The following is a 27,747-nucleotide window of genomic DNA, read 5'->3' as shown; positions in this document are numbered from 1 at the left end:
GGAAACATAACAATCCTAATAATATTTTCAGAATTTCTTTTTTCTGACACATGGAAGAAAATCAGGAGACAGTATCTTTTGAATGACATGAAAAATGTAGAGCTTTTCCTACCTTCTGGAGGTTTCCACACTTTTAATCATACATGCCATAAGCATAGCTGTGAGGCTACTTTCAGGAATTTTAATTCTGAAAGATATCAGTAGAATTGAGTGAGTCTGAAAGGTTTGACACTGAAAAGCCTAAGCAAGAGAAAGAAACAAGAAAATGAGGGTGATGTTGCCATGGAAAGGAAAAGAGAACAGAGTATGCCTTTTAAGAGAGGATAGTGTGATAAGGTTGATAATGCCAAATTGTATTCAATTGTGTATATCTTTACATTTTATTTTATCTATAATTTTCTTAGATAAAAATAGTATATTTTTGTCATTATGTACAAAATATGAGGATTAATCTAGTTCTTGTTGCTCCCTCTATCTTTCTCAAAAATGAAGTCTATATAAACAATTGATTTTTTAAAAAGTGTGTAACAAATTTCATGGGCCCATATAGTAGAGATTTATTTATTTAGATTTAGAATAATAGGTAGTGAAGGGGCCCTCATTTGTATGTTTAATACACAGTCATTGCACATCAATATGCTTTGTGGTATTCAGTCCCCCATTTCTTCCTGTTCATGTTACAGAACAATGTCTTCATGTTCTTTTTAATCAAATGTGTCATGCTTGATTAAAGTCATACCTCCCATCACAATAAAAAGGTAGCTGTTACTACAATGCCATTCCTCCTCGAAAAATGTTTGTATTGAGAGGAAAAAGATCTTGCTCCCACTATGCTTCTGAAATACAATTTTAAAAATCTGGCAATGTCTTTATTCATAATGCTGCATCATTTATCATTCCACTTGTGAATGAATATTGGCTTCCAATATCTCTCTCAAAGTTTGTCACTATGCTTCATTGATCATGCTACAAATTCAAGACTACCTCAAAATACGCAGAAAATATTAACCATATCTACTTTCTGTTCATGTTAAATTAACTGTTTTTAATTTTATAGTATATACTTATGCTCTATTTTCTCCATCCATGTCCTCTCTCGAACTCTTTAGGCAGAAATAGCTGCACCCCTAGAATACGATCTCCTTCTGGGTTAATTACTCATTAGTGGTGAATACAGGCCAAGGATCATTTTAGATTCTCATTTACACAAACAAAAATGTTCCTCTGTCAGGTCTTAAAAATAAACATGAAGTCACAAATTGGCCAGGGACCAGAGAGGACATAAAAATTAGGAAAAAGTTTTCTTACTTCAGTCCACATGTTATAGCCAACAAAGCACATATAAAGCTGAATATTGAAACTTCTGAAGTAACAGGAATTAAAATAATTAAATCCTATTAGTTTCTTTAAAAAGGGCTTCTATTATAGTCTTATTTAATAAAATTAGAACAATAAATATTAAATATATCATATACATATGTGGATGTATATATATACACCTATATACATCACAATAAAAAGGTAGCTGTAACATATATATGCCAAAGAGTATGTTAAGAGATGGTTTTTGCAGCAGAAGGAAAACCAAATTCAATATTGCAGTAGTTGCCCTCAAAGGAACTTATAATTTGGAAGATGAGTGTATATACAAATGCAAAAAGAAATAAACACAGACTGACAGTGGGAAGTAAAAGGGTCTAAGTATGCTTTAGATTGTTAAAGCAAGGCATGTCTACTACAAATATCTGAATTCTTTATGAATTAGAGAGATCTTACAAATTGGATTTCATAATAGTATCCTACTGCAAAAAATTTCTCTTTTATTGTATCATATTTAAGGGTCCTCCTTGTCCTTTGTTATAGGACCAGCACCTGTTTTGGAGACATGGAGTTAGAACTGAGTTGGAGAGATGATCATAACAGTAGCTTCTAAATATAAACCTGATGCATATACAACCATTATACCAAGAATAAAGGTACCTGTTTAATTCCTTTCTGTGAAGCATGGAAAATTCTATTTGCATATGCAATAGGCCTTTCATGGGCGAATTTGAATGTGTAATAGACCATTCATAGTTGATAGCTTTGGGAAAATGAACTACTTTCTTTACATCTGAGTATCTTCTTATATAAAAGGGGATACAAGCATTCAACATCCAAAGCTGCTATGAGGACCAGGTGCAAAGAAGACCTTTTAACACACATTGACCTGCTTCCTGACTGTCTAAATTATCCATTTGTAACACATTTATTCTCTTAAGGTTGTCCTTGATATTTCATTTTAGATTAATTTTATCTGTGCAGTTTTATGGACTAACAAGGATAATATACAACATAGTTTGTCCAGTAACACTTAGTAGATGACTCTTCTTATAGTCAAATTTTATAATCCGTAAAACATGCAAAATATTTAGTCTATGACAATTTCAGAGCAACGTGACAGAGTAGATTTAACCATAATTGAAATCAAAATAATTACCACAGAGACGTATTATTTTGTCCCACATCCTCAGAATAGTAAATCTTTTAAGGCAATTGTAGTCACTAGTTTATTTTCTATGGGGGAATGTTCTCTGTGGCATTTGTAATAAAATCTTCCTTACTAAATCTCATTTATTCTCAATGATATGTTTTTTTTTAATGAAATAAATGTGGCATTCTCAACCAAAGTTAGGAAAGAATAATAATTATGTTACTCTTTACGTTAAGATGCTTTCCGTCCCCAAAGCAAATACACAGCCATAATAGGTAACCTGGGACACAAAGGAGTCATTTGGCATCTTGTTTAACAGACAAAGACAACTGCAGGACAGCCAGAGACAGATTTAAATTGTGTTAAGAATAGCAGGAAATATTTTAGTTCTCAGCAGTATGACACCACTTGTGGTTTCCTTAAGCATACAAGACAAGTCAACTCAAGCCTGTGGATTTTGGGAGTGAATGGAAAAACTCCCTTCTGAGATTGTTTTTCACTGGAATGCTGGCATGTGCAATGCTTGAAAATTTAGATCAGCCAGAGTTTACCCTGGCACTTAAAAAGACGAAACTATTTTAGTAGTACAGCAGTGTCCATTTTCAAGTGAGCAAAAGTGTAGTATGGTAAGTCTAAGGAAGAGAAATTATGATTACCTGTTATTTTTCTTAAACTCAGCAGAAATAGAACAATCAAGAAATTGTTCTCTTAAAACACTAGAATGTAGACAAATTTTAAATTTTTGATTAAAATTCTTCATACAGGTCACTAGGTCTCCACAAATGTGAACCTTTCTAGTCTGTGACTGGAAATAGTCTGGTCATTCAAGGGCTGTGGCTGTGAGTTATATGTATGCTGTCTGCATGAGCAAAAGTGCTGCCCAATGAAAAATCAATTGGAATATGGAGGTATAATTGGCAGTAAAGGTAAAGATAACAGTTTGCTGAGTGCCTAAGATGTGCCTAGCAACTTAAATTCAGTTTGGTTAGGGTTAAGGTTAATGGTAGTTGCTAATTATGACTTTGTACTGTGGAACACTATTAAGAAAAGAAGTTGTTGCAGCGGGGTGCTGCTTGTCAGACAGGTTTCTTGACTTTCATAATTCTCTTTAGTTCTTCATGAATCCCTGGTTTGTTTGTTTTGTTTTATTCAAAACTTACATATCTCACATATCTTTCAGGCTGGATTTTCTAGGAAGCAAATACTGTATTTAATGTCTTTAAAAGATGCATTCTTTCTGACCGTACATTAACTTTACGATACCTTTTTTTTAATGGGCCAGGGACATTGCTCAATATTTTCAACTATGACTTTCAGTAAAAATGCAGAAACAATTTTATAGTGGATGATTTTTTATACTTTCATCAATGCTAACAGTTGAAAGACAATCTTAACACTGAGAAGGCATTTTTGAAATGGGAGATTGTAATAATGTGGTTCAAGTGTATTGCATATTGAGTATTTAATCTCACCAGAGCCGACGATTTTAGGTCACAAGGAGTGACTATTTCAGTGAGTTCATGAAGCTGCATCTCTCATACAACTTGTTTTTCCAAGGAAGATTTTTATCACAACGTATTCTTATTTACATTTCCTGAAATGTAAAATACTAATATTCTGTAGAGTTTGAAATGAGTTTTATAGTCATCCAAAATGAGGACTCCTGGAAGCAGGGTCTGGACATTGGCTTCTTTCTTCACCTCAGAGGAGGAGGTTTTTCACTTCTCCATTCAGAAATGTCAGCCGGGTATGGTGGCTCACGCCTGTAATCCAAGCACTTTGGAGGCCAAGGTAGGCAGATCACCTGAGGTTGGGAGTTCAAGACCAGCCTAACCAACATGGTGAAACCCTGTCTTTAAAAATAAATAAATAAATAAAATAAAAATAAATAAAATAAAATAAAATAAAAAAGAGAAATGTTTCAGATCTGACTGATGGAGGCAAAAAAATGTTCTTCAGATAACTTGTGTAGGCTCACAGATAAATGTGGGTTTTCTAAAAATTAATAAAAATCTTGCCAGACTTGGCAGAAAAATAAGAAAATTTTATAACAGACCAATCTTACATTTAATTCAAAAACTACTAAGTGAAATATTAGCAAATAAAATCTATCATCACATTTAAAAATAATAAACCGTTCTGTGGGTTGTCTCATCACTTTGTTGAGTACTTCCCTTGCTGTGCAGAAGATTTTTAGCTTGATGTGATCACTTTTGTCTATTTTTGTTTTGGTTGCCTGGACATTTGAGGTCCTACTTAGGAAATCTTTGCCCAGTCTAATGTCCTGGAGTTCTTTTCCAGCGTTTTCTTCTAGAAGTTTTAGAGTTTCAGGTCCTAAATTTTTCTTTAATTCATTTTGAGTTGATTTTTGCACGTGACAAAAGATAGAGAGTTAGTTTCATTCTTCTGCATGTGAATGTCAATTTTCCCAGTACCATTTATTAGCCTGTCCTTTTCCCAATGTATATTCTTGGTGACTTTGCCAAAAATGAGTTGACTGTAAATGCTTGGACTTACTTTTGGGTTCTCTATCCTGTTCCACTGGTTTATATGGCTGTTTTTCTACCAGTACCATGCTGTTTCAGTTACTATAGCTGTTATATACTTTGTGATATAATTTGAATTCAGACAATGTGATGCCTCCAGCTCTGTTCTTTTTGTTTAGCATTGCTTTAGCTATTCCGGGTCTTTTGTGGTTCTATACACATTTTAAGATTTTTTTTTCTATTTCTGTGAAGAATGTCTTTGGTATTTTTAGCATTGCATTGAATCTGTAGATTGCTTTGGATAATATTGGCTTTTTAATAGTATTGATTTTTCTAATCTATGAACATGGAGTATCTTTTCATTTTATTGTGTCCTCTTAAATTTATTTTATCCATGTATTATGGTATTCCTTGCAGAAATCTGTCACTTTTTGATTAAATTTATTTATAGGTATGTGAGGTAAATACTTGCAAATTACATATTTGACAAGGGATTAACATCCAAAATATATAAGGAGTTCAAACAACTCAATAGCAAAAATGGGGAAAATATCTGATTAGACATTTTTCAAAATAAGGCATACAAATGGCTAAAATGCATATGAAAAAGAATACTTGACCTCCCCAGCCATCAGAGAAATACATATCAAAACTACAATGAGATAACATCTCATCCCAATTAAAGTGGCTATTTATCAAGAAGACAGACCATAACTGACATTGGCAAGGATGCAGGGAAAGAGGAATCATTGTACACTGTTGGTGAGAATGTAAAGTAGTACAGCAACTATAGAGAACAATATGAAGGTTTCTCAAAACATAAAAATAGAACTACCATATGATCCAGCAATCCTACTGCTAGATATATATCCCAAAGAAAGAAAATCAGTATATCAAAGATATATCTGCACTTCCATGTTTATTGCCACACTTTTTGCAATACCTAGATACAGAGTCAACCTAAGTATCTATCAGTGGATGAATGGATAAAAAATATGGTATATCTACACAATTGAATATTACTCAGCCACAAAAAGTAACATTCTGTCATTTGCAACAACATGAATGAAACTGGAGGACATTATGTTTAGTGAAATAAACCAGGTAGATAAAGACAGATATGTGTTTTCCCTCATATGTGGAAGCTAAATTGTTAGAACTCAGGAGATATAGAGTAGAATAATTCGTTATCAGAGGCTTGGAAGGGTATTGGGGAGTGAGGGTAAAGATGGAATGATTAGTGGGTACAAAAATACCTCTAGATAGAAGGAAAAAGATTAAGCATTTAGTAGCACAGTATGGGGACTATAGTTAACAATAATTTATTGTATATTTCAAAATAACTAGAAGAGTGGAATTAGAATATTTCCAACATAAAGAAATGATAAATGCTTGAGGTGATTGTTATTCCAATTATCTTAATTGGATCCTTACACATTATATGCTTGTATCAAAATATCACATGTACCAACAAATATTTAAGTGTTAGATATTCAAAACAATTAAAAGTAAAAAAAAAAGTCTAAAGAGAGAAAACATGACAAAATGATATTTATTATAGGGATCTAAGGGACATTTAATACTAGAAAACTATAAATTGAAACCTATCAATTAAAAAATGTGTAGTAAGAAATTAATACTAGCATCTTCTTAGGTATAGAAAGGACTATTATGCCAATTCATGTTTAAAAACTCAAATGAATAGAATTTGATAGACTTCCCTTTAACATGATACTCTACATATACAAGAGCAAGTATCTTAGTAAATGGTAAAGTAGCTGTGACTCTCTAGTAAAATGATCTGTATAAGGATGCCTATTATCTTCACTGTTATTTCACATTAAGTTGTAAGTAGTAGCCAATAAAATAGAGAACAAAAGTGTTTAGTGACAACAATTTTGAAGAGTTAATACTATCTTTATTTGTAGATTATACAATCATATGTAAGAAAAACTAAAAAAGGAGCAATGCAAAAATACAATAAATAATTGGTCAATATGTAATAATAAATAGTCTTCATACAGATAAATGAAACCAGTTAGAAAATTTAATGGAATAAAAAGAAATCTCACTTATGCAGCAACAAAACAAAACAAAACAAAAAGCTAAACAAAAATACAAAAAAAAAATCATAAGCTTGGCATAAGCATGAAAAGAAATACCCCAAACCTATGTGACAAAAACTATAAAATACTCCGATAAGGTGCAAAAGTTGAATTAAACAAATAGGAAACAACTTATTTTCCTGAAGAGAAAAACAGCATCAAATTGATGTCAATCCCTTCTATGTTAATTTAAAAATTTTAAATAGTTCCAATAACCATAACACTAGAATTTTTTTCTGGAGATGAAAATTTGATTATAAAGTTCATTTGGAAGAATAAATAAACAACAAATGGTTAAGAAAAACCTTGGGGAAGGGGTACAATAGTGTAGGTGATAAGCTATTGTCCTTAGCCGATATTAAAGCATCTTATATTTTATCTTTATAATTAAAAGGGTATGGCGTCCTTGCTTGACTGGATCTACCAAAAATAAAACGAAAACAAACTCCAGAAATAGACCCAACTGCATATGAATATTTAAAATAAGATAGTGGTTCCTTTTCAAATATATGAAGTTAAGACAGACGTTTAAATAAATAGTATTAGGAATCCATATAAAATAAGATAAAATTTCAACTGTTCTATCAGGACAAACTCCAAATGTGTCAGAAACTTAAAGGTAAAAAGTAAGATTATAAAAGAACCAGGGGAAATGTTAGTGAATTCTTCTATAAATTGGGAAATGGAAATATTCTCTTATGACTCAACACCCAAAAGTAATACTGAAAAAGATGGACACATTTGACTACATAAAAAGCGTTTTTACATGGCAAATATGCTAAAATCAATTTTTTTTAAATGACAACCTGGGAATAAAAAATATTCACAACTTAGATTGCAAACAAAATATCTATCTATCTATCTGTACAAAATATCTATCTATCATCTATCTATCTATCTATCTATCTATCATTTTTCAAAAGACTAAAGTAAAAGACTAATGGTACTGTAGAAAAATGGACACCGTATCTGGACAGTTCAATTATTTGTGTTTAATTATACCTAATTAAACACAAATTCTAACTGTACCGTCATACATGTTCTCATTTAAAGTACTCTGTTGGTGACCAGGCATCATGGCCCAGCCTATAATCTCAGCACTGTGTGAGGCAGAGGTGGGAGGATCCCTTGAGGCCAAGAGTTCAAGACTAGCCTGGAAAAAATAGTGAGACCTTGTCTCTAAAAAAAAAAAGAAAGAAAGAAAGAAAAAGAAAAGCTGGGCTGAGCATGGTGCCATGTGTCTGTAGTTCTAGTTACTCAAAAGGCTGAGATGGGAGAATTACCTAGGCCCAGGAGTTTGAGGTTGCAGTAAGCCTTAATTGAACTACTTCAATATAGTCTGAGTAACAGAGTGAAATCCTGTTTCTTAATAAATAAATAAATAAATAAAAATTAAATAAATAAAATAAAAATTAAAATACTCTGTTGGTGATCTCTGTAGAAATTGAACTTTTCTACATTGCTGATTGAAATGTAAAATAGTTCATCACTTTTGAGGGGAATTTGTCAATATCTAACAAGATTAGTATACATTTTCACTCAGACTCATAGCTCCTATTCCAAAATGCACTAGGGAAAATACAAAACAAAGGTATTCCCAATGATATTTATTACTGTACTATTTGTAGGAGCAAAACATAGGAAATAATTCAGGTGTCCATCAATAGTGAACTGGAATTATATATCCCAATAAGAAAGACTCTGATATGTAAAAAGGAATGAAGGCTATCTATATATGGTGCTGTGGAGTGAACTCCAGCAAGTTTTGTAAATCAAAAATAGCAAGGTGGGAAAAAAAGATGTTCATCCCAATGCATATGCAAATTTATTTAGTGTAAAAATTGAAAAAAATATAAAAAATATAATGACTACCTATGAGGAAGAGAGAAAATTGTAGAGAGGCACAAAGATAGCAACTTGATTTCTCTAAATATACACATTATACTATTTTGTAGAAGAAATTTGAGTATCTGCAGGTTTTAGTATCTACAGCAGTACTCAAAATAATCCCCCCATTACAATCCTTCCCCAAATTACAGGGAGGACTGTAATTTGTTTTGGAAATATTAACGAAATACAATAAATAACTAAATTGAAATTAAAGCAAAATAAATAAATGATCCTAATTGTATATCAATGTGAATTTGTAACTACCTAGAGAGGATAATTTCAAGCGATTTTCTAAGACCTTAATTTAATGGTACATTCAGAGCAGGCTATATTCGGAGAATAAAAAAAATTTGCACAGTCTCAACAGTCATATTATATCTGTATGTTTGTATGTGTGTGCATACATATATGCCGGTATATATTCTAAATATATAAATAATATAGTACATTGCATTCTTTGACATATTATGTATGAAATGTCATTAAGAAAAAAACAAAGCTAGAAAATAGAGTCAGAAAAAAGCATGTGAATTAAAAGAGTTTCAAGAACCTGACCCTTCACATTAGCCTTTCAATAAATAATTACAAGCTATGCTCAAAGGCCAGGAAAAAATAGTTTGAAGAGACAAAGCAAACATTAGAAGTAGGCTTATATATGGCAAGATTTCAGAAATCTTATACAGGAAACTTAAAATAACTATAATTATTATGCCAAAGTCACTAACAGTGAAAGTAGACGATATGCAAAAGTAGATGGATAATGTAAATATAGAGATACGAACTCCGAGGAAGAATGAAAAGAAGTGCTAGAAGTCAAAAGCACTCTGAAAGAAATTAGGAATACCTACATGTCAGGGTAAAGAATTGGTGAGCTTTGATATGACAGTAGAAACTTTTCTAATGAAATTCAAAAAAATATAAAAAATAGCACAGAATATCCTGGAACTAGAACATTTAGAAAAAATGTAATATAGGCATATGGGACGACTAGAAGAAGAAAGAGAGAAAGGAAAAGAAGAAATATTTGAAATAACAATGGCTGGGAATTTTAAAAAAATAATGACAGACATCAAACCTCAGATCCAGGAATCTCAGAGAACACCAAGCAGGATACATACCAAAAAAATCTATACCTAAGTCATATTATATTCAAGCCATAGGAAACCAAGGACAAGAAGACAATTTTTGAAATAAGGTGGAGGGGGAAAAACAAAGAGCAAATACTTTATGACCTTAGCTATGGAGGAAACTATGCAAACAAGAGAGTACCATGAAATATCTAAAGTATTAAAAGAAAAAAAAAAAAACAACTAACTTAGAATTCTGTATCCAGTAAGATTATTCTTCAAAAGTGAATGAGAAATAAGGACTTTCTCAGACAAATGAAAGCTGAGGAATGCCATTGCCAGCAAATCTGCCCTACAAGAAATGTTTTAAAAAATTCATAAAAGAAAAATTATAGAGGTCAGAAATTTGGATCTCCATAAATAAAGAAAGTGAGTCAAAGAAAATCTAAAATCCAAAATGCTCTGAAAACCAAAAATTTTTGAGCAACAACATGATGCCACCAGTAGAAAATTCCTCACTTGACCTCATGTGACAGGTCACAGTCAAAACACGGTTAACACTTTGTTTCGTACACAAAATTATTTTAAAATATTATGTGAAATTACCTTCAAGCTATGTGTATACGGTATATATGAAACATAAACTTCATGTTTAGAATTAGGTCCCATCCCAGAGATATCTAACTATGTAAATGCAAATAATCCAAAATACTCAAAAAAATCCAAAATTCAAAACTCTTCCGGTCCCAGGCATTTAAGACAAGGGATGCTCAACTTGTGTGTATATATACATAGGTTGGTACATATATATTTCTTGTTGTGTCTCATGAATTGGCCTAAAAGAAATGAGACCCTAATAACAATGGGTGCATCCAGCACTCAGATCTTGAATTCTTTTTTTTTTTTTTTTTTTTAAGTCGGAGTTTTGCTCTTGTTACCCAGGCTGGAGTGTGATGGCGTGATCTCGGCTCACCGCAACCTCCGCCTCCTGGGTTCAAGCAATTCTCCTGCCTCAGCCTCCTGAGTAGCTGGGACTACAGGCGCACGCCACCATGCCCAGCTAATTTTTGTATTTTTAGTAGAGACAGGGTTTCACCATGTTGACCAGGACAGTCTCGATCTCGTGACCTCATGATCCACCCACCTCAGCCTCCCAAAGTGCTGGGATTATAGGCGTGAGCCACCGCGCCCAGCCCCAGATCTTGAATTCTAATATCATTTTCCAATTAAAGAATCAGGGCTTCTTAGAGAAAATGGCTGATTCTAGAGCTGGGCAGAAATATTCAAGATGAGCCTATATCATAATCTTGTAGTGTCAGAAAGTAAGAATGTATTCCATTACCAAAACCAAAACCAAAACAGAAATGAACTCCCCCAAAAATCCTATACTGGTTTGTGATTGGGATATGTCAAAGGGACACAGGAACTAACTGAAAGAGTTTCTCATGACCAAAGCTGAAACTATTTGAGTAACAAAATAAAGAAGTATTATATTATAACCTGAAACATAAAATAAATATCTGAATCTATAAGAACTTAGTAAATAAGTAAATGGGAGAGAAGAGACAAATCTCCCATGCAGAAGAACCTCAAATAAATTATGCAGAAACTCCACCCGAAAGGAGCGGTTGCATGAGTCTCCACAACTTAGTGTGAGCTTCATGTCATGTCTTCTTTCTCAAAGGTAAAGTACAGCAAAGAGGAAAATTAAAAGAATTACTTTACAAGGAAGCAACCTGACAAAAATGTCTTCTGCTAGGTTTAAGGTCAACATCAACAGTGATAAGTCAGGGTGATAATATCTATCCTTAATATGATGTAATAAAAATGGCACTTTGCCTTCACAGTCTTCTTCTCCCAAACCCACAACCTCAGTCTAATCATGAGAAAAACATCTAACACATTTAAATTGAGGGATATCCTACAAAATATCTGACCCAATACTCACCAAAACCATCAAGTAATTAAAAAGAAGGAAAGCCTGAAAAACTGCCACAGGCAAGAAGAGCCTAAAGAGCTGTGACAAGATGTATACATAATGTGGTAACCTGAGTAAGATCCTAGAAAAGAGAAAGGACATTTGGTGAAAACAAGGAAATCTGAATAACATACAGACTTGAGTTAATAATAATTTATTTTTCTATCTATCTATCTATCTATTTATATCTATCTGTCTATCTAATCTATCTATCTATCTATCAATCATATATTTATCTATCTATTGAGATAGTCTTGCTCTGTGGCCCAGGCTGGAGTGCAGTGGCATGATCTTGGCTCACCACAGCTTCCGCCTCCTGGGTTCAAGTGATTCTCCTGCCTCAGCCTCATGAATAGCTGTGATTACAGGTGACTGCCACCACACCCGGCTAATTTTTGTATTTTTAGTAGAGACAAAGTTTCACCATGTTGGCCAGGCTGGTCTTGAGCTTCTGACCTCAAGTGATCGTCGGCCTCCCAAAGTTCTGGGATTACAGGCATGGTTTATTAGTTCCAATACATTTACCATACTACTGTAAGATGTTAGTAATTGGGGGAATTGTGTGCAAGGTTTATACGGGAACTTTCTGTAGCGTATGCTCAATCAATCTGCAAATCTAAAACTGTTCTAAATAATAAAACCTATTAGTAGGTTGGTGCGAAATTGACATTTTTTTTTTTTTGGCCCTTACTTTTAATGCCAAAAACAGCAATTACTTTTGCACCAACCTAATAATACAGATTGAAGGGACTTAGCAATGATTACAGTATATGGACCTATTGTGAACCCAGATTTAAACCAACTAACGATATAGTTATGTCTGAGACAATTGTAAACTGAAAGGGTGACTATTATTAATAAGGCATTACTCTTTCTTTAAGTTATAATAATGCTATTATGATTATGTGTAAAACACCATGTTAGAAATGCAAACTGGAGTATTTAAACTTAAATTGATAGGATGTTTGGATCTTCCTAAAAGTAATCCAGTGGGTTATACTCCTGGTGGAAATACAGACAAAAAAAGATTTTCTAAGAATGTTGGAGCTGGATAATGGCTACATGGAAGTTCATTACACTGCTTTTTACTTGATATATGCTTAACATTTTCTATCAGTATTTTTAAAAATTATAATTCATATTAGAGAACTGTAATGAGTGTCATTAGTAATCAAATATATTATTTATTCTTGTGAATTGTTTCTTCAGTTGTTTAAGTAAGCATTTTTCTATGATAATATAATCCTGTTGTATTTCTCAAAAAATAATTGTTAAAAAGAGAGAAAGAAAATATTTCTGCTAGAGTTTAAAGAAATATCTTATATACCAGTATGCTCAATGACATGCGTTCAGTTAACTTGTCTGTTATGTTTGTTACTTATGTTAAAATAATAACCATTCGATCATTCCCCGTCTGCAGAACAGCACTAATCACTAACATGTTTGGAACAAAATATAAATATGTTCTGTATCACTTTCCCAATAGCATCTTTATATTCCAATAAAAAGTGATTTCACAGCTTAATTAGTTTTGGGTTAATTCATCTAATCATTTAAAAATTATAGGATAATTTTAGCTTCTCTTATTGTCTATTGAAATGTATTTCTTGTATTCAAAGTATTATTCTGTATCATAAAGTCTCTAAGTATTTAAGTTACATATTTATTACTTACTTGAAATACAATATATGTAACTTTTTTTTCTACTGAGGCAATGCTTCAAAAATTAAGATTTTTGATAATTGATAGTGAAAAGTTGCTTCAGTTCATTATTGTTTTGGCAAAGCCTTCTTTATTTCTAGCAGGTAGTTCCAGTAAGCAATGCTATGTTTCTGTTAAGGCATGTTTGATACTTCCCAAGAGGTTTATTCTGTTGCCAGATGAAGACACTTAAGCAAACAAAAAAGCATGTATTTTTTGGCCATATCTAATTGGCAGAGAGATTTTAAATAAAAAAAACTAATATGAAGCATATTCTGGTTAGCTAAAGATAACAAAGGCAACTTGTGCTGTAAGATCTCAGAGATTTAGAGAAGATATTCTTGATAAATATATTAGAATTGCCAGGCAAGCATTTTAATGCATTTCAAATTGGTTTTCCTAAAAATGTTTTGAAGCTCACGTGCATATGTTTATGGCTTACAAGTCAATTGAGTGAAAAGGGGACTTGTTGTGTTCCACAGTGTTCTTGGAAGACAGTCATATTGGCCACCACTGCTGACTTTTTCCCTGATTGGTACCAAGCCAACCTACATTGCTTTTCTGAGTAAGTAGTTTTCTAAAACAGAATCTTTTCTGAGTAAGTAGTTTTCTAAAACAGAATCCTTTGATTGTGCTTTAAGAGACACAGGGGGCCGGGCGCGGTGGCTCAAGCCTGTAATCCCAGCACTTTGGGAGGCCGAGGCGGGTGGATCACTAGGTCAAGAGATCGAGACCATCCTGGTCAACATGGTGAAACCCCGTCTCTACTAATACAAAAAATCAGCTGGGCGTGGTGGCGCGTGCCTGTAATCCCAGCTACTCAGGAGGCTGAGGCAGGAGAATTGCCTGAACCCGGGAGGCGGAGGTTGCGGTGAGCCGAGATCGCGCCATTGCACTCCAGCCTGGGTAACGAGAGCGAAACTCCGTCTCAAAAAAAAAAAAAAAAAAGAGACACAGGGTACTCTTTTATTCCTCCTCTGAGAACTGTACATGGCCACCAGGAGGCAGATATCTATTACTTACTATTTGTCATAGTTATAGAAATAAAGATTATAAAATAGAAATATAGAAAAATAAAAAACATATAAAGGTGTACTTTTATTTTTTACTTGTGATATATGAAACACTGGTTTAGTGTTAAATAACCTGACTTTCCTATCTGATTGAGAAATGTGCTTTATTAAACACATGTATTTATTCAAAGACACTTACAGTAAATATTTGATTACCCAGAATGTCTGTTATGTGGAATTTTCTTAGGTCTGGGAGGAAAATACTTTTCATTTTACTACTGTATAAATAATTTTATAAGTTAGCTTTTCTAACTGAGTAAATAGATTGATAATCATCATAGGCCCTATATATCTTAGTTGAGATTATGTGAGCTTCAGGACTATCTTTTTAAAAATTAGTCAGAAAATACTTCATCAGTGTGATGAATAACATTTGAGTGTTATGTTAATCACATAATTAATACTATACTTGAAAGTAGGTATTTATTTAAAGATAGCTTTCATGCTACATCTAACTAGCAGAATAGGAGTCTCTCTTAGTCTAGAAACTGGAATGGAAGAGCCTATAGCTAAAAAAGGGGAAATTTTCTAAACAGAATCTGATCTTTCTCTGGAGAATCCACGTACAATATGAAGGCCTAGAGATCCTGGGCTGAGGTTAACTAGATTATAAATATTTTTTAAAAATTAAAAAAAGAAACCTTCCTTTAGTCAGCTGGTCAATGTATACTCTCTCTGTTTTTCTGCCTTTTATTCTTCCTCAGTGTTTACCAGACTCTGCCTGAACTCGTTTTTACTAAGGGAGACAAGAGAATGGAATTTTATCTGTACTTGAATCAGAAAATTATCAAGAAAGCACCTCTCAGAGGTGCCAAAGGAAATGTCATCAAATGACTAAGCCTGTCCAATGCTTCTTACTGTCCTTCTAGTGCCAATCTCTGATGTCTTTATATTTTATATAATTAAGAGAATTTCATGCCCCCCTTCTACTATCTAATGACATTGTGAAACTGCAAAGGTAACAGTTACGAAGAAAAAGTTAGAGCTGAACTTCTTACATTGACTCTAAGGTAGTCCTGAAGTAGTCTCTCTCTCTCTATTTCTCTCTCTCTCTCTCTCTCTCTCTCTCTCTGTCTCTCTCTCTCTCTCAGGTAGTTTCCCTCTCCCCTCGTCCCCATCTTTCTGTTTGTCTCGGTCTCTGCATTTCTATCTCTTCCTATCTTAACTCCTGATTCAAATAGTTGATAACACTCTGCTCCACAAAATTTGACTTTCCTACACTAAACTAGAGGAAACCCTCCAATATAAATATTTGGTTCGCTGGGATGCAATTAAACTGAGTTTTATGACTATGGTTAATCATTGGATAGTCAGCATCTTGAAAATATCTTATTATATTAGGTACATATTAGGTAGTAACTCATTCATATCTGTTCAGTAAATAAATGAATACAATCTCTTTGCAGATGAGCGCACTAATTTATAAGAGCTAAAAGTCATTTGACTGAGTCATTTAAGTCTATAATCTACATATCTCATATAACAAAAAACAACAACCACATTAGAAGCTAATATTTATTTACACAAAGTGCCAGACACTGTTCCCAATACTTTATATTTATTGATTAATCTCAACATTTTAACATTCTTCTTAGAAGCTATTATTCAACATTCCTAAGAGATGCTTTATTATTTTCTTTTACAGATAGGAAACTGAGACCCAATTAGTTAAGTAAATTGTCCAAAATCATACATTTAATGAGTAAGGAGTCTAGATTCTGAGGCTATGCGATTAAAATCAGCTTTTCATATGTATATTTTCCAAGTATTTTCTAAAATTGTCAGTCATTTGGAGTTCCACTGGATGGATAGATGAGAAATCAAGGTGTCTCTCTGATAATTGGGGAACTCATGAAAGTTCTGATTCTGGTGGTGGCGGCAGTTAGTGGAACTGGGTACCACCCACCACCTCTCTCCTAGTTGATGAATGACTCAGAGGTGTCATTCAGTTGATGAATAATAGAAGTGAAGACTACTCTCACCACCAGTGTTATTTATGCATCCCTCCTCTCCTGCTTTGCCTTGTACCACCTGTTCCTTGCCAATACCGAGGGGCTCCATACTTCCAACAAACTTTAGACTGAATCATATCTTAGCAGCTTGAGTCTGGAGCTCATTTCCTTTTCTTCTCCTCCTCCCACATAAAGGTGGATAGTGGCTGAGAGGTGTTCAGGAAGCACTAGGCAGAGAGATTGAGGAAAGAAGCTGAGGCTGGGAGGATGCAGAATGGAGAGCAACTGATTAGGCATTCTTGAGAATTATAAAAATCATGAAGAGATAAAATGAAGGAGAATAGTGATATGTGAGTAGGAGGAGAGAAATGTGGAGAGGCACAATGTAAGCGAGGAAGCTCAAGTAGGAAACTGGCAGAAGCAGGCAGGTGGGCTGAGTGGGATGGAGTCAAGAAGGAAGACAGCTGTATTAGTATATTGTCAGATTGATCTATGAAGGGAGAGAACAGATGGTCATGTTTTCCCTTTCTCAACTGCAAGTGCTTCTTTGCAAAGTCAGATTCATTCAAAATATTCTTGTATGGGCTGGAAATACAACAAGGCATTGTTCTGAGAGCACAGAAAAAAGCAACACTGTGAAGCAATTGTAATACCAGTAAATGACAGGCCAAATGTTGCTGGGTGTTTAATACTTCTAGAAGCTGTTTCCTCAGGAGTTATTGAATCATAGGGCTTAAGGATTCAATCCACTTTATGATTTTCAGGTTGGCTAGAGTTAGGAAATATCTTAATTTATGATTATTTTCTGATTATGTCAGTGAGGGAACACCATTGTATTAAAGATACCAATTTTCAGTTTTCATAGTAAATATATTTTAAATCACTTAAATCTGAAGGAGGTAAATGACCAACAGGAAAAACAAATACTGTTTCTACAGAAATTAGCTTATGGGACCAGAGGATCTGTGTGGTAATCAGAATGGCTAGAGCAAAATGTTGGGAAATTATGTACCAAGAAAAGGGGAGTAAATCTGGGATTTATAACCTGTTCAGCAGGGAACTGAATCTGTAATACTGGCTTCATGAAGTTGTCATTCATCTGATCTTTTGATAATGAGGGAGGGAAAGCTCAGGTGAAAAAATAGATGGATAGTTCAGGAAAGGCAGAGACAGGACCAAATCCCTGGGATCATGCAGCTAAGAAGAGCTGAACAAAGATGGAGCCAGCTTGATGGTTCAGAACTGAATGGAGATTGGACCTGCCTGGACCAGGGAATATAGTGGTTTGAAGGACCTGTACTTTCTTTGGTAAAGACTTCTGAAATATGAGTAGGTTGGCATGTGAGTTATGATTTTGGGGGCTTCAGGTTGACCTGAGAAACATGATAATAGAACTCTACAGAAAGGTGACTTGCAATGAGCCTTCCTTAATGCATTAGGTGACTCTTCTGGGCTGAACTTAGGAGCCTACTCTGGAGGGATAGATGAAGATTTAGCCTTCACCAGTCTCTGAGGATACAGTTTTTTCTAGTGAGTAATGACTAGAAGGGAGCATGACAGGAGCTTCCAGGATGCTGTGATATTTGGACCCTTGATCTGAATTTTGGTTACCTGAGTGTTCATTTTAGAAAATCCATCAAATTGCACATTTGTGTGCACTTTTAAATATTTATTATACTTTAATACAAAGCTAAAAATAATACCTGAACCTCTCCTTACAATCAAATCAAAATCTGTGGAAATTTGGCTGAGTTTTTAATCTTTAAAAAGTTTTCTAACTGATTTGGACAGGAAGCCAGAGTTGAGCATCACTGAGAAAGAACTATACACACACATCCACACTGTACACCTCCATCCTGCAAAAGTGAATCCTCTCCTTGCTTAATTGTTGGAAAGCAGAATATGGTATAGAGTTCTGTGCTGTCTAATATGGTAGGCAAAATGTTTGAAATTTGGCTAGTCTGGATTGAAATCAGCCAAAACAGACACTGGATTTTGAAGAATTGTTATGAAATAAAGAATGTGCCAATAATTTTTATATTATGTATTGAACAACCATATTTTAAATATATTGAGTTATTTTACTGCTTTCTATTTCTTAATGGGGCTAAGGAAAATGTAAAACTACATCTTCAGCTTGTATTACTGTTCTATTGGGTAGCTCATGTGTAGTTGAAAGAGCATGAGAATTGTCATCTGAGAAGATGGACACAATTTTCAGTCCTGCCTTTGTAACACAAAACCTACATGGCTTTAGACAAGGCTCTTATGTTCTCTGAGATATATTCATATTTCAGAGTAACTGTGAAAAAAAGAGGTAATATAATCAAGCATCTGAAACATGTTCAGAACATAACAGTTACTATTACTCTGAGACAAGTCTTCTACCCCCTTTCTATGGTGCTATAGAAAAAGATATCTTTCTCTTATACTTGAATCACATGTTGTAAGTGGAGACACATGGTGCCTTTAAAAACTGAGGAGTGAATCAGGGCATGAGTAGGAGACAGTATGGATAAAGGACAGCAGCAGCTGCTTTGTCAGAAGGAACCCTGTCTGTGCCTCATCATATGCACCTCTGCTGCTTCTCATTTACCCTCTGACATCTCTTCGGCTTTTCCAGCTACTGAATTATTAACCTTTGAATAAGTCCTATGTCTACTTTTATCTCTAGCCCTTAGCCTACCTTAAAAAATTTAACTTTCACTTTCAGAATTCTTTCATTTCTATGTTAGACTTCTCAGCATGAGCCTTATCTACAGCTCAGGGTCCTTGTGTGTGGGACATGCCTTGAAGTTTACACTTTTCTCTCTGATCTCGGAGCTGGCCACTTCTGAACTATTCAGGCACACCTTCAAATCCTCACCGAATTTCATCAGCTTTGGGGACTTCCAGGTCCTTCTCCATAGAGTCTCAGATTTCTTCTCCACCTGGCCTAGTGTTTCTCCTCAGACTTAGCACCTACACACTGTGCTCTGGCTAACAGGGATAATTTTTAAATTATATGATCTTATGTTTTCCTACCTGTGTACTTTAGTTTATATAAGTTTTTCTACATTGAATGCCTAATTTTTCTTTCTTCAGTGAAATACATATTACAAGAAATAATTTCAATGATTTCTTCTTCATAATATATCCTTGTCAAAGGCAGTTTCTTTCTCAGAATCTGTATAGGATGTTCCATGTTCATTTGTTACTTTTTAGCAGTTTCAGACATTTATCATAGATATATTTGTGCTTCTGTTACCATTTATATTAAAAGAATATCCTTTAATAAAACTTTGAGTCCCCTGTGGCCTCCTCTTCGTATGGAGCCTAATCCAAAAATGTCTCATCTGAAAACCAGAAATAATTGAAAAGAATTCCCAATATTTGCTTATATACCTTTTAGGTTATTAAAGAAGATCTAATTCAGAACCTATAAAAGGTTTTTTCCTCTCCTTCCAGTTTTGTTTCATTCTGTATTTTCATTTAAACATCTTACTTATCAAACCTCTCAAACTTATTTTAAAATCCGATTTCACTGCTTTTAAAATCCTTCCTGTAATTCTTTATGCTAAATTATGCATGTTGTCTTAAACACATTAATGTTAAACACTTTTAAAAAAATCTGTTACAATCATTTCCTGGCTTATTCTCAAGAAAGAAAACCTCCTTAGTATTGTTTATCTAAGAATCTTCTTTTTCCTTTTATTACTCTAACTTGTATGTCTATTCTCACAATTCTGTGTTGCAAAAGGCCTAGGAATCAGCTGAGAAAAAACTAAATTCCCTTTAAAGAGTAGAATTGAATAATATGTTCTTAAAAGGAAGATGGTGTGGTGATGAGGTAAGACTGGAAATACTGATAGAAAAACTATGGTCCCCATCATTATTTCAGTTTTTATTGGTCTATTGGATTCTGTGGTCTTTTAAAAATTTCACTCTTATTGCACCTAATAAAAAAGACTTAGTAAATGCTCAAATTTTATTTCATAGACAAATTTGATGATTTAGTAAGTTGTATTTGGGACCACCTGAGAAGGCAGAATCGGCTTAAGTTGTGCTTCTTTAGCTATAGTTATTTTTTACCCTTTAAACTTCATGGTTATATATCGGCTTGTGAATTTCAAAGAGGATGTGGGATAAAGGAAAACTTAGAAATTCAACAGGACAGTCATAATAGTCACACCATCCTACTCAAGCAATGTGTAAAATGAATCATGGCAGCCAAAGTTTAAACATGTTCTATTAGCAGTAACCTACATCATCACCTTTGTCAGTCTTATTTCTTAGTTTCAGAGTCCAAAAATTCACAGTGCTTCTTTAGTCTTATTAGATATCCAAAGTTAATTTTATTATTATTATTATTATTTTTTTAAAGATACACTATTCAGGAAAGTCTTTAAGGTTCTTCACATGTATATCAGTGAGTTTTCTTTCTTGAGCATATAAAAATGTATTTCTTAATATCTTTCTACTCTTTTTCCCCTTTTTTTCTATGAATTCCTGATACTGAGGTTTATTCTATTTTTATTAGAACTCTCATTTCTTTAGGCTGTTTAAGTGCATTTCTGTAAAGGCATATTCTCAGAAACTCAGTGAACTTTTGTTCAAGGCCTGCAAGATCCTTCCTGGAGATCTTCCTCTTTGAACAATATATTGCTTAGGCCAGAGAGTAAGATATAACCCCCTTTTGGCTCTTCTTAATTCCAGCAAACTGAAGATAATTCCTGCTACAGAATTCCCAGAAATACCTTTACCAAAAACATTATTTAGCTGGATGGCTTACCTTAATTTGCTCGTCTAGTTATGTGTTGTCCTATTGGACATCTCGTTTCTCTATGTCTTATCAAATGTCTCTGTGTGTGTGTGTGTGTGTGTGTGTGTGTGTGTCTGTGTGTCTGTGTTTGTGTACAAATGCAGCACATCAATTTGTGACACAAATGTTAAAATAGTTATTCCTGTAGAAACCAGAAAAAATGGTGATAGGAAACAAGTTTTTTTCCTCTGCAATGTAATACTCTTGAGACTTCACTATTTTCAACCATCAATTTTATGTCTGAATTGCATTTTTCCCTAATTGATCTATGTGTAGATTCTGTCTCTTAACTTTATTGTGAGCTTCAGGAGGGCAGATATTATTTATTTACAAACATTTACTGAGTAATAAACAATGAGGATACAAAGATGAATAAAAAGAGTTGCCCTCAAAAAGCTCACACTCAAGGTGGAGAGATATGCATGTGAATAAACAGCTATAATATAGAGATCCATTTGTGGATAAATTGTTAGAAAGCAAGGAGTATAGAACAGCTGATTTCCTAGGGTAGGGCTTGGGAATGGATATGTGAGTCAGAAAGACTCTACCAAAAAGGATGAAATGAGGCCTGGTCTGAAAGGATCAATGAGACTTTGCCAACAAGCATGAAGCATGTTTTAGGAACAGGATAAAAGCTAACACAGAGCAATGAGTTATACACAAATACAATGTGGTACTTATACCATAAAGTTTTGTCTGACTAAACTTAAGGATTTTTTAATTAGGAGAGATACATGATCAGAATCATGTATCAGAGCAATACATTTGGTGGCAAGATGGCTAGAAAGAGTGCTAGATAAGGCAGGTCATTGACTTATAACAGACAAGTAATGATTTAAAGGATTGGAATGCAGATCAAAAGAGGGTAGTTTCAATAAATAGTGAATAATTAGAGTCCATTGACCAAAAAACAAACAAAAAAATCAGAGGAAGAAGAACTATAAGAGCTCCAAGAATTTTGATTTAAGGTCAGTGGAAAATCAGTGCTACCATGATCTGAAATCTGCAGCATATGGGGAAAAGCAGGTTTGAAAATGGGTTCATGTACTGGATTTAGTATTAGAACACTGAATTTTAAATTTTTTTTAGCGATCCATGAGGAGTGACTCCTGTGCTAGAGATCAAGATGTGAGATTCACCATAGGGACTGTAGCTGCTGATGTGGGAGTGGAAGAAGTCATCTTGAGACAGAGATTAGAGAAGAGGAATGAGAATGGAAACCCAGGGAACCATTAAACTTAGTTGGGAGGTAGACAAGGAAGAACCAGTCTTAGGAGAATGAGGTGTGAGAGAGAAAGGAACAAGAAATCACTAGACACCTGGAAGAAAAAGGAAGGCGAATGAAAAAATTTTTTAAAATTCCATGGTGAACCAGATTAACTGTCATTGAGTAGGCTAATAAAACATACAAACATGACCAATTGTATTTGGGGTTAGATATATTTGTTTAGGCGTAATTCAGAGAAGTACAGCAAGACTGGGATTTTACTCATACATGGCTGCTGTTGAGAGGAACTAGTGATATCATTAACATTTATCCAAGAGTGTAATGGAACACAGAACTTTACAACATCTCAAGCCCATCTATGAATGTCTAGGCTCTATGTTGGTGCCCAGATATGTGACAACTACCCATATAAAGAAATGAGTACTATAGGATCTGAGTACATAGCAAGCAAACATGGGGAGATTGTGGTCATAGAGAAAGGGCATATTCATACATAATGGGAGTTCTATCCTTAAGAGAACACTGACTTTTTCTTGATATATGTTGATTCTATATAGTCAGAAAAGACTTTATTATGCAGGGATACCCTCTCATACTAGTATTAATTAAAAATATAAAAGAAATAAATTTGATTTAAGGTGAATCTGCGTCCTCTGAATCATCACCACCTTTTAATTTCCACATTGGTCAGAGATTCAATGACAGTAACAGAGTCAATTAGCTACTAAAGATGTCATTGATAATGAGAAAAATTTTACTGGGAGCCAAATTGCAAAAGAATAAGAAATAAGGAGGAGAAGCAGCGTGAAAATGGGAGTATACATTACTATTTTGAGAAACATAAGTAATGAAGCAAACAGGCGAAATGGAAAACGTGAGCACATTTGTGAAAAATGGTAAAGTCAGTAAAGAAAAAAGGATAATTAATAGATCTCCTGTTAAAGTCAGAATAAAATTGTTTAAAAACATCAAATGAAGGAATAAATCTTAGCCAGACTGTGGGAAGCTTCCTCTGTCCCCAGGGACATAAAAAGAGAATGCTGTGCAGCACTTCTGTTCAGACTGAGGTTGCAAATAATGAATAAGCATGTTTTAAACTTTTTGCAGTCATCTAGAAGACAAACAGAGAAACGAGATGGTCTAGTTGATTTTGATGGGGCAGAGATGGCAGAAAGGCAAGAAAATGTGGCACCTGAGGAGCCTAGGAGAAAGATGAACAATGGATTCTAGACTAGGACTAGGACTAGGAAGAAGGTTGCTGAGGAAGCATCCATATTAATCCAGTCAGAAAGATGTGTTGCAAATTAGGAAGTTAATAGGTTATAATCATATAATTTTGTTAATTTTTACTTTAGTATTAAAGATGAAAAGGATCCCAAATCCCCACACCTGAACTAGACAGATACAAGAAATATACAAGGAGAAGAGACACTAGAGGCTCTGTAACTTGTTTCACTGGCTGGCATTTTTTTGGTCCCAAAACCTATGTAGTGTTTTATCCTTGCAATCTGAGTCAGATGAACTTACATATTTACATCCCCTTTTGCTCTTTGAGCTGTAGAATTTGCCTGGATTCAGGCTAAGTGCAGTTTGATGCCTGCTTTCTCCCAAGCTCCACCTGGGTCTCTGGTCATTACTGCCTGTATGTGATAAAGATAAAATGATGGAAAGAGAGAAACACTAAGATAAAAGAAGATAAGCTCTCTTTGCTTCTCTACCCTAAAATATTACCCTTAATACAGTAAAACCATGGGTGTCTGTGAGGACTGCATTTTGTTCCTGACTCATTTCAAAGCCTTGCAGTGGAGTGGGCAGGGTGGGAGCATCAGGAAGCCTTGAATTTCTAGATCAGATCGAAAGTGGTGGGGATGCAGGTGGGTGGAAGAAAAGGATCAAAGTCATGTAGAAACTTATTTTAAGAGAAAGAGTGTTTGTGTGTGAATGTGTCTTTGTGTGGAGGGGTAGAGGGTGGGTGCTGTAAAAACTTTCCAAGAATTCTGATAAACACCTGTCTTTGTCCTGACTGAAAATCATCTCCCTGCAGATGAGCAAGTAAGAACCATAGGCATGGTATTGGGGGTTAAGGTCTAGGAGATGGGATGGTTCTGATAGATGACAAAGACCAGGAAGGGGGCTACTTGAGTGGAATGGAGTTGAAAATGATTATTGTAAAGGCCAGGAAAGAGTGAACCTGGAGTCCTAGCTTTGTCCACTGCAGGATGACTGAGGCATTGAATTTCTCTTTTATCACCTGCAGCACTAACACCAAGTACATAGTGTTAATTCAATAAATACTCTTAATAGACTGTGTACATTTCAGAAAAATGTGTTATTTTAATTATCAATTATGTGAGCATGCAACATTGATAAATACAAAAGTCATACAAGCTCACAAATGACTTCAGAGACTGCCACCCTTATAATTAAAGAACAATTTAGGGTCTATTAAGACATCATAAATCATAGATCCTTTCCTATTTTCACTTGATGATTACACATTTTCTCTCTACTACTACTATGGGTTTCACTTAGAAGCTTTGCTGCCCGGCAGTTACATTTCTTTATCCATTATTGTTTCCCTGAAGAGAAACAGTATCATTCATCTTCTAAAATGGTACATTGCTACCGTATCTGAGTAAGACTTGAGTATAGGGCATTTACCATTTACTGTTCTGGGAGTATTATCTACAAATTGGATTTCAATCTCTGTTATTTATTGGAAAAATATTCCTATGAATTTATGATAACAATATGTTGGCATAGGATGCTTACAATCGATAAAAGGTAAATTTAACAATTTCATGCTTATTGTAAATAAGTCAAAAAACCAAAGTCCCCATGTTTGTTGGTAATTAAACAAAATGAGTAGCATGAAACAAAGACTATGAATCATGGCTGGGTGTAATGGCTTACACCTGTAATCCCAGCACTTTGGGAGGCCGAGGCAGGCGGATCACGAGGTCAAGAGATCGAGACCATCCTGGCCAACATGGTGAAATCCCCATCTCTACTAAAAATACAAAAATTAGCTGGACATGGTTGCATGTGCCTGTAGCCTCAGCTACTTGGGAGGCTGAGGTAGGAGAATTGCTTGAACCTGGGACGCAGAGGTTGTAGTGAGCCAAGATCACGTGGCTGCACTCCAGCCTGGTGACAGAGCGAGATTTTGTCTCAAAAAAAAAAAAAAAAAAGAATCAAGAATCATGCTATGTTTACAGACCACATGCCAGAAAAATACCTTCTGGGAAATATACCCCCCAGATAAGATATAATTGAATTTCTTTTTTTTTTTTAAAGGTATACTTTGTATGGCCTACTCATATCTGTGTTATTACCCATCTAGAGCCTTAAGAAAGGCCATTCCTCCTTCTGGGATTCAGTTTCCTTCTCTAAAATATGGAGGCCAAAGAAGTTCATCTCTAAAAGTTCCCTTACAGCTCTGCAGTTGGCTCTAATTTTATGATATGTGCACTAGAAAGCTCCTTGGTGACAAACATGGGTTCAGATCCTAAGTTCCTCACTTATTAGCTTTTTAAGCCTCTAAAGGTTATATTTTATTGAGTGCTAATATTTTAATCTGTGAAATTGGATAAAAATACCACTCTAATAGAATTGTTTGAGGATCAAATGGGAGAATATGTGCTGCAAAACCATTAGCATATGAATAGTTGGTTAATAGGCATCCAATGCTCTGGTTTCCTACCCTTTCCTTCTCTCCTTAAAAATTCAGATCCATGTGTATTCTTGACTTGCAAATAAAAGAAATTCAAATAAAATTTAGAAGATACTGTGAATAAGCAAAATTTATAAGATGTGGACATTTTGGAAAATTAATTTTTACCTCCCCAGCTTGGGAATGCCTTTGGGTTTCAATATAGCAGACAAAGCAGTAGTAATAAGTCAAACTAAATCAAAGGCTCCATATGACTTTGCAATTTAGCACTATTTATATATTCAAAGACAAGCATGACACCACATGCATTAATAATAGTATATCACATAGGAACATAAACCTTCCACATATACTCAGCACTGGTTCTAAACTTTACAAAATCACATAAAATCAGTTTGGAATTTCACAACCTTAAGAAAGAAGAGAAATTTAGATTCACAAGAAACTTATTAAAATATTAAATGAGGATACTGAAAACTAACTGTAGAGGTTGGATGGTTTAAGCAGATTACCAGAGATTGCCTAAAATAACCCTAGAAACCTCTTTTCTCACTTGTGAGTCTATTAATGGGTGATGTGTTTGAATTTTACTGGGCACATCGCTTCTTGGCCTTTTGGCTAAGATCAAGTGAATTTTACAGGGCATTTTGGCTCCTAATGGATTAGATAGAAGGACAGCATTCTAAAATTTAATCTTTCCTCTTTCTGCTCTTGGAAAGGCTGATATTATTAACTTCTTTTCTAGTAATATCTGATTGAGGACTAAATGCCACCCATGCCCTTACTTCCAGTCAGTTGAAATGTCCTGTAGAAGGAGATGTGAGCAGACTTACCTTTTATCTTGTATGTAATTTTACATAGAAGAGCTGAGTTTCTGGCACAACCACACAGATTACCTATTGAAATGCTGTTCTACCTACTTCATATGGAACAGTATCTAAGTCCTCGAGGACAGCTAAGGGGGCTTGTTACTGTAAAGGGACTCCCATTGTCTGCTATTTGTCCAGTAATTCATGAACCATTGGCATATTACTGGTTCCTTATTTATTACCACTGACAAATGATTTCATAATACTGACCAGAGGCATTACACAGCTCACAAAAACTTTCCATATAAGAACCACGATGTTAAAGCACAGCAGAGGCTATCAAACACAGTAGTAACAAGAATTTTGTTAGCTTCTAATGATAATCATTATTGTATCAGAATGCAATTCACACTAATTATTAGTAAAAGTTTACAAACATTAAAAAGTGCATAATAACATTTGGATCTAAGAGGGCTGAAAAAAGACATGAAAACACAACACCAGGGCTTTA

The sequence above is a fragment of the Aotus nancymaae genome, unplaced genomic scaffold (genome assembly GCF_030222135.1).
Source record: "Aotus nancymaae isolate 86718 unplaced genomic scaffold, 86718_ANA_hifiasm-v0.15.2.pri h1tg000036l, whole genome shotgun sequence".
Lineage (NCBI taxonomy): Eukaryota > Metazoa > Chordata > Mammalia > Primates > Aotidae > Aotus > Aotus nancymaae.
This window is presented reverse-complemented; position numbering follows the sequence as displayed.